Here is a 9,395-nt window from a genome sequence, read left to right as displayed (position 1 = left end):
ACCCTGCCTCAGAGTCATAGGAAATGGAAGCTGCCCTGGGTCAGGAAGGAGCAGCCATCTGCAACCCTGGAGGCCACATCCCATTCATTTCCAGGAACTGTTTTGGCCCTAGTAATGCTCAGGAGGCTGGGGTGCCAGCTGTTGCCCATGGCTGAAAACAGAGAAGAAGAGAAGAGTTAGGGTTCTTACAGAGTTTTCCAGGCTGGATTCAAAGCTGACAGTCCCATATCCACTGGCCTGTGTAGGATAGTGGGAGTTTTAGTAGGTTGGGCAGACGGGGATTCTGGATCCCAAAGTGATTTAAAAAGGAGCAGCATCTCTGCCTTTTCTTTCTCTCTTACAACCCTAGGCAAGGAGATCCATAGAGTGGAAGCTCTGGCCCCAACATCCCTTCTGGGTTCTGGGCCACTTCCTGCATGTGTCTGGACCTCAGCTTTCTCATAGCTGCCTGGGTGGGGCCTAGAGAGTTAGGTTCCCACCTCTGGACCCCACCCTCCTTGAGGCAGCCTCTCTACCACGCATGCCTCCCCAGTACCTGAAGATCAGCCTGTTCAAACAGGCCTTAGGAGACAGGTTTTCATGTCTGAGACTCTGGAGCCAAGAAACTTGGGTTTGAAACCCACCCACTCTTTTCTGGCTGCATGGCCTTGGGCAAGTCACTCAATTTCTCTTAGTTTCAGAGAAAAGTAAAATGGAGGATACCCATTTTGGTGAGAATAATTAATGCTAATTATTCGCTGGGTTGATGCTGCCCACAAGAAGTCTTCCTGGATCTCTCACTCAGTTGTGCTCTGCTCCCCGTCCCTCAAGAAGTTTCCCTGATGCTCCCCTGTTCCGAGCATCCATAGTACTTTAGTATATTCCTTCTTAACATCTGTACACATAATTTTGGTTTTTCGTTTGTTTATTTGTTTGCTTGTCTGAAATAGCCTGAGTGCTCCATGAGGGTTTGGACAAATAATCTATTTTTGTCAATGTCAAATCCCCAGTGCCCAGGGGATTTGAGTGCCTGGCACTCAACAGGTCTTCTATAGAAATCATTGAATGAATGAATGAATGAATGAATGAGTAATCAATTTTGTGAAATTGGTTCTGCTTTTCTTCCCATGTTGCAAACAAGGTAACTGATTTGACAAGGTCGATGACTTATGGAATTATCAAGCCCTTCCATGTGCCAGGAGCTGTGCTAAGTACTTTACCGATATTACCAAATATTATCCTCAAACAAGCCATTTTCAGATGAGTTAACTAAGACTCAGGAAGGTGCTGTCACTTGCCCAAGGCCATTCATTAGGAAGCAGCGGTGTTGGCAGTCAAGCCAAGCCCCCTATGCTAGGGTTCAGGCAACTGGGGAAGGTGATGAAGAGGAAGGATTTGATGGGAAGTCTGAAATACAGGTCAGGTTTGGGGGTGACCCGCTTGTCAGTGGTGCTTTAGAGGGGACTCAGCCCCGAGGGAGTTTGGACTGGTGTGTTGTAAGTGTTCTGCAAATTCAGAGATTCAGAATAGGACTGGTAACGGAATACAGAGGTGATGTTCCAGGGTGACAGGGGCAGGGGGGCAAAGGCTCTGCAATGGAACTAAGCCAGGCACATTCGAGGGCTATGAAGAGGCTGAGGCTGGTCAGAACTGGACAGGCCCTTTGAGATCTCATCCAGGTCTCCAAGCCACTCTTCCATTTTACAGACAGGGCCACTGAGGCCTAGAGAGAAGTCTCACAACTAGCAAGTGGCAGGAGCAAATCTGGGAGGTGGCCGTTGCCCTAGTCCCCAAGGGCTTGGTGTCTGAGCTCTGCTGGGACTCACCCTCATCGAATTTCCTCACTTACCCTCACCCAGGGATCTCCTGAGGGCCCAGTCCATGCCTGGGTACATGCCTACTGTACTCTCTGCTTGGACCAGTTTCTAATATTATTCCTTTAGTTCCTAATGAAATATTTGCACCTGTGCAAACTATGCACAAGATAATTGATACAACATTGTTTATAACGGAAAACTATTGGGAACAATCCAAATGTCCATCAGAAGGGGACTGGTTAAATAAATCCTGGCCTCCCTGATAAGGGATTGGCAAGTGTTAGTAAAAGAGGTGAGGAAGGTCTTCATTTCTTCATGTCCTAATATAGAAAAGCCTCTATGGGAAGCAAGGGGCAGAGCAGGGGATGCAGCTCAGTCAAAGGCGGAAATATCTGTATTTTTATTTGTATTGGTACAAAGAAACTTTGGAAGTTTACATAAGAAAGTAAGAAGACACTATTGAAGGGGGCTCTGGGCAGTAGGGGATCAAGGATGGGAAGCAGACTTCATTATATACCTATTTATAACTTTCTTGGAATCATGGGAATGTATTTACCTATTATTAAAATAAGATAAGATAATAATGAGCAGCTGCTACTCAGGTCCAGCTGAATGCAGTCATGTGGAAAAGGGGGATCAGTATTTTCTAATTATTTAAGAGAAGTCAGAAGTCTGGGTTTTAAGGTAAAAATCTCTTTTTTTTTGAACATTGGCTCCAATTTTTCTCAGACACTTTTTTTAGGTCAACTAAATAGGACAGTGGGTCAGTGGTGGCCTGAGGGCCACCAGTTTTCAGTCTCAGCCCTGACAGCTCTGTCCTCTCGGGTCTCAAGTTCTCAGCCCACCTAGGCAGCTTCAAGGACAGAAAAGTATCTTGTTCTGCCCTTCTCCTAGCACCCCCTAAACCCTTGCCCCTTGGGGCCATGACATTTGGGGCTTTTAGCACAAGATCTGGAAGGCAGAGAGGGTTATGAACTCAGATAATTCCCTCCCGGGGCCCTGCAGGCAGCCAAGCCCAGCTGCCTCCTGCTGCCCACCCATCTGTCCCTGGGAGGTGGGGACAGGAGTGGCTTTGCTGTGTTGGGGGTGGGGGCGGGAGTTCCTGCTCTGAGCCTCAGATCACTGGGCTCTTGTCAGTCCCAAATCCAAGAGGGGAGACCTGGAGATTGTGAGAAAAGAAAAATAGGGTTTAGCTGGTGTGTGCTGAGGTAATTCACTAAATTATAAAACGCCAGAGCTGGAAAGGTCCCTAGGGACCATCTCGTCCAATCCCCTATCTGCACAGATGGGGAGACAAAACTCTACTCCCCACCACTGCACCAGGCCAAGGCCCTGCCACCCCTCACATGGACAGCTGCACCAGCCTCCTCAATGGTTCTCCGCAGCCTCTCTTTTCCCTCCTCAAGTTCATCTCCACACTCAGACCAAGGAGCCTTTTTAAAGGGGAAATCTGACCAGGCCCCATGACTGCTGAGAACCTTTTGATGAGTTCCTAACTCACTTTGAGCCAAAGTTCCCAGCTCTGCCCACAGTCGCGCTGCTGCACCCCTCCAACCTCATCTCCTACTATCTTTCCCTCACTCATTCTTCTGTTCACTGTTCCTCAAAAGCACTGAACTTCTTTCTTTCTGAAGCTTTTGCTCCTGCTGTTCCCCCAGGTAATCACATTTCTCTTCTCTAACATGTTGCCTCTTCAGAGGGGTTTTCTCTGGTCATTTTTCTCTGACACTATTTCCTCAGCTGCTTTATTTTTCATGCATAGCATTTATCACTACCTGACACTATAATACATAGCTATTTGTTCATGATCTAGAACGTAAGGTCTGTGAAGGCAGCAAACGTGCCTAGATTGTTCACCGCTGTATCCTCAGCATCAGGCAGAGCCTGGCACATGGCAGGTGCTCAGCGACCTGAGCCAGCTGTGGCACAAAAGGGCACAGGCCTACAATTCACTGGATGGCCAGTCCTGGTCCCGCCATTCAATGAACATTCAATAATAAATAACACCATTATGTTTGTTTAAAGGACTTTCAGATTCTATGGGGAAGAAACGTCAGGCCAGAGATGATACCCCAGGATGGTTGAGTTGGAGGGGGAAGGGGCTCTGTGGCAGAGTTTGTACAAGAACTCTGGAGTCTTTACTCCATGCTCCATCCTCTTTCCAGTGGAATGAGCTACTCCTGACAGGTCCTGGTTGGTAAAGGGGAGCAGCAGAGAGGGGCTGGAGGACAGACTGGTCCCTTAATTCCCTCCAAGGCGTGATTATGATTAGGTTGCCTGCATACACCAAGTGGAGAAGGAAAGCAAAGGATATTCTCGACAGAGGGCACAGTCTGAGCAAAGGCAGGGAGGTGGGAAAGTCAGGGTGTGTTTGGGAATCAGAGTTCAGAAAGAGGGGAGGAAGATGAGGTGGGGGAAAGAAGTCTAACAGACAAGTAAAAGGAGGCATGACCCTGCAGGATCCTTGCAGCACTTCTCATAATCCTCACAAATGGAAAACAACCTAATTGTCCATCCATAGGAGAATGGCTCAATAAATATAGTATTTACAACTATATATTTTTTGATGGATCACACAATTTATTTCATATGGCTGCATGTTATGTGTTTTACTGGTCATTACATAATTTTATTTTATTTTTTTACTATGGGTCAAGGTCAAGAGAGTATGGAAGCCTCTTTTTTTTTTTTTAATTAAATTCAGTTTTATTGAAATACATTCACACACCATACAATCATCCATGATATACAATCCACTGTCCACAGTATAACATAGTTATGCATTCATCACCACAATCTATCTCTGAACATTTTCCTTACATCAGAAAGAACCAGAACAAGAATAAAAAATAAAAGTGAAAAAAGAACACCCAAATCATCCCCCCATCCCACCCCATTTGTCCTTTAGTTTTTATCCCCATTTTTCTACTCATCCATACACTAGATAAAGGGGGTGTGATCCACAAGGTCTTCACAATCACACTGTCACCCCTTGTAATCTACATTATTATATCATTGTCTTCAGGAGTCCAGACTGCTGGGTTGGAGTTTGGTAGTTTCAGGTATTTACTTCTAGCTATTCCAATACATTAAAGCCTAAGAGGTGTTATCTATATAGTGCATAAGAATGTCCACCAGAGTGACCTCTCGACTCCATTTGGAATCTCTCAGGAAGCCTCTTTTCTATAGCACTTTACTTGTCCCTCTCTGGTTGCTGAGTCATTTATGACAGTTTATGTCTTTTCTTTTCTTACTAACCTGCAAATTTCCTGAAGCAGGATTAGTGTCTTAATTACTTTTACTTGGCCACAATGATTTACCTAATACCTTATACATGATGGTATTAATAGACTTGTTTAAGATTAGAAAGGTGGATGACACTAAATGTTAGCAAGGATGTGGGATTCCAGCATCCCTGGAAAGAGTGTAAAAGGGTACAGCCATTCCGGAGAGGTATGTGGCAGTATTTCGGGAAAAGAAGTGTGTGCATGACACACGACAAGGCAATAACACACTAGGACGTGCAGTGTGGCATTGTGTGTTGGTTTGGAGAGAAAAGCAACTCAGGTGCCCAGAATCAAGGGAGTGGACAAGTGAAATGTAGTGGAAGCAACTCTGGAGCCCTCTGCAGCTGTCAGGAGCAAGGAATTAGAGGCATATAGAGATAAATGAGTAGATCTCAGAAACACTGGGATAAAAAAAACAGTAAGAAATGAACATGAATTACAGCACAATAATATTTATGTGGATTAAAAATACAGACCCATGGGTCAAAGAAGAAATTGCAAGAGAAATAAGTAAATATCTCGAGACAAATGAAAACGAGAACACAACATATACCATACAGTATTGACAGAAAGCCATCTACAACTATACATCCCAATACAGATGAATCTCATGAACGAAATACTGAACATATTGAGTTCAAAAATGGGCAAAAGTAATCTACGTGTTATGCGCCAGGATGGGATGGTGGTTACCCTTGGAGTAGTGGCTGCGAGGGGCTTGAGGAGAGACTTCCTGGGGAGGACAGATGGGTTGGAGGCTGCTAATGTTTTCGTGCTTGATCAGAGTGCAGGTTACATGAACGTGTTCAGTTTTTGAATGTTCATGAGCTGTACACTTATGACATGCACTTTTCTTTTTGTGTGTTATACATCAATAAAAATGCATAAACATTCATAAAATAACAGTTTGCATTTTGCAAGAAATCCCAAATATTTAGGGACATATAGCAAACACAGTAGAGAATGTTCCAGTGAGGTCAGAATTGAGTGGGGATGGGGGAAAAAAGGAGACAATAATATAAACAAGAGAGGGATTCATAAAGACTAAATCATGACCATGTGCGAAGAACTGAGAGGTAGGATTAATTCAACCCTTTGTACTTTAGTGTATGAAAAATAAACAAAAGTTTAATTTAGAAAATAGATAAATGAACTATAGATCTTATACCCTACAGAATATTTTGCAGCTTTAGAAAATAGAAGAGAGATCTAAATATATCAACCAAAGATGCTCAGGAGAAAACAGGATGTAGAACAATACATGTGGATGCAGTGACCTCCATCCCTATTTCCTACCCTGCCATACATACAATGGCCCTATTAATTTTCTATGGGTTTGTAGCTATGTCTTTAAATTCATATCACAGTCTAATGACACTCAAATTGGGACTCTGGAGGGAATTGAGAAGGGGGAGATGGTTGCCAAAAAGGAACGTTAGTTTTCTCTGTAATGTTTTCATTTTTGATAAGAATCTATTCATGGAATTTTTAATGAATGAATGAATTTCAATTTAATGAATGAATTTTTAATGAATGAAATCTTTAATATTAAAGAGCTGCTCAGGGAGGCCTAGAATGTTCTGGGATTGCATTCACTTTGGGGTCACTTACGATTTTTCAAGCCAAGCCATAGGGCCATCTGTTGCCTGGCATCCCCATGTGGCTGCGTGACCCTGGGAGGGTCCCATCCCCTTTCCGGTACTCAATGTCCTCCATCTGCCCGATGGGAATCAGATTTCTGCCTTATCTGGGGATGTGGGAGGATGAAGTGAGGGCCACGAGGAGAATCATATGAATGTAAGGGATTATTCTCTGGGTCAGGGAAGGAGAGGGAGTGGAGGCCCGCCCTCCACCTGAAAAGCCCACAAGGGCTCAAAGGAAGCGGAGGGAGGAGCAGGGACCACCCAGGCGAGCAAACAGCTCATCTGCTGGACAGGGGCATGTTGTCCGCAGCTGGGAAGCCCAGCCTGGGCCACTCACAAGCCAAAGCCGGTGGAGCTGCCACCCAGGCTGCCTGGAAAATCCGGATATTGATCCAGCTTCTCTTACTGCTCTCCCAGCCCCATGCAGCCGCAGCCCATCATTTCTCCAAGCCTCCATCATCAACCCCCCTGCACACACAACCCAATTCTATCACTACAGTCAGAGGCAGCTTTCACAAGGTAAACCCAATAATGTCCCATACTTGCTCAAAACCTTCCACTGGCTTCTCACTGATGTGCGAACAAAATCCAACTACCTTTTCTTAGTAGGCAATGCCTGGCCTGATCTGCTGTGACCCCCACCCCACTTCCACTTACAGTAAAAGGGTTAAGAACCTGGCCTTAGAGAGAATCTGCCTTGGTTAGAATTCTAGTGCCAGCTCTTCATTCATTCACTCATTCAAAAATGTCCACTAAGGGTCAGGGACTTTGCTAAGTATTTAGGATACATCAGCGAACAAATGAAACAAAGATTCCTGACCTCAAGGAGGGTCCTTTGTAGCAGAGGGAGGTTAACAGTAAACATAATATGTAAGTAAATTATACGTATGTTGGAAGGTGACAAATGCTATATAAAAAAAGAAAAAAGTTAGTAGTGGGAAGGGATCAGAAGTGCTGGCAGGGGCAGGGGATGAATTTTTAAATAGGGTGGTCAGAGTGGGCCCGAGAAGGTGACATTTGAGCAAAGCCATGTCCATATCGGGAAAGTGCAGGCAGAAGGCACAGTCAGTGCCAAGGCCTCTGGCGGGGCCACGCCCACACCTGGCTGTTGAAGAACAGCACAGCAGGAGTGGGGAGAGAGGGCGGAGACACTTCAAGAGGTGCTGGGGAGGGGAAGGGCAGGGCAGGCAGGGCCTTTTGGCCTTCATTGAGGAGCCTGGCATTTACTAAGTGAGATGGGAGCCTTGGAGGGTTTGGATCGGGAAAGAAGTGAGGGAGGCAGGATAGGCAGGGAGAGGAAGCTGAGCAGGGCTGCGAGCTCAGGCAAAGACTGGTGGGGGGCAGCTTCAAGGCAGGGCACAGAAACGAAAGGAAGGAACCCAAGGAGGTGGGTGAAAGGCTGGCCCCAAGCACTAGGGCCCAGCAGCCACATCCCTTCCAGCCTGGGCTTGGGGGTCTAGGGATGGGGGACATGTCCCAGTGTGACCAGGTAGAGACTTTCTGGTTAGAAAAGACTTAGGGATCACCCCATCCAGAGCTTGAATCCCTCTGCAAGGATGTGGCAGTCCAGCCTTGACTTACAGGCCTCCCATGATGGGGAGCTAACTTCCATTGAGTTAGCTCTGTTCATCTTTGGATACTTTGGATTTTAGAAAGTTCTGCCTTATGTTGAGTCCATTAACATTTACTGAGCTCCTGGTGCCAAGCACCATTATAGGTTCTGAAAATATAGCAGTGAACAAGACAGACAAGGTCCCTTCCCTGCAGAGCTCACGGCTGGGGAGGGAGATGGTTAGAGGAAAAAAAAAAAAAAAAAGATGATATGGTTAAGTGCAGAGATAGGGGAAGACCAGGAAGCCGTGGGAGCCCAGAAGGGTTTTGACCCTTGGGAGGGAGTGACACCAAGTTGAGAAGTTGGCAAGGGTCTGGGGTCAACCTGGTCTGGCCATTGCTGTGTGCCAAGGTGAAAGAGGCCCAGTCCTGTTGTCCAGGCCCCAGGGATGCCTGGTGAGCCTCGTTTCTCCTTTGGCAAATGTCCCCCTTCCTTCACAGGGCCTCTGTCTGTGTTTCTGAACCAGAAGGTGTTTACACAAAACATCCTGGGTTTGGTGACAAATTCACCCTTATTGAGGAATCCTTAATGAATCTCCCTCCTTCTTCAAGCCAGAGGGCTGCAGGGAAAATTAGCTCTGCCTCTGGCAGTTGAAGGCAGTCAAAGGCCCAGGCAAGAGGAGGTGCCTCTGGGAGGAGGTGCCTCTGGGACATAAGGGACCACAATTTGGGTTTTTTTTTCCCAGGATCCAGAGATTGCTGTAGTATGGAGCCAGAGTACTTCCAGACCCACCTGCTCCTAACTTGCTCTGTGCCTTTCTTCTAGCAGTAAAACAGGGCAATAATAATCCCATCCACACAAAGGTCGCCAGTGCAGTTCAAGTAAGGCAAGGGGTGTGAAGGGGGCAAAAGAGGAGAATACAAAGCTGGGTTCAGGGAGGCAGAAGGTCAGAGCTCTAACATCAGGATGGCTGTTGACTTTTCAAAATCCTCACCTCTGTCTGAGCCTCGGTGTTTTCAGCTGTACAATGAGGCGGTTGGACAGGAAAATCTCTAGGGAACCCTCTGGTTCTGATGGGCAGCACTTTCCATCAGCCTGCCTCCGCTGACAAGTTCTC

The sequence above is a fragment of the Choloepus didactylus genome, chromosome 19, assembly GCF_015220235.1.
Source record: "Choloepus didactylus isolate mChoDid1 chromosome 19, mChoDid1.pri, whole genome shotgun sequence".
Classification (NCBI taxonomy): Eukaryota; Metazoa; Chordata; class Mammalia; order Pilosa; family Megalonychidae; genus Choloepus; species Choloepus didactylus.
This window is presented reverse-complemented; position numbering follows the sequence as displayed.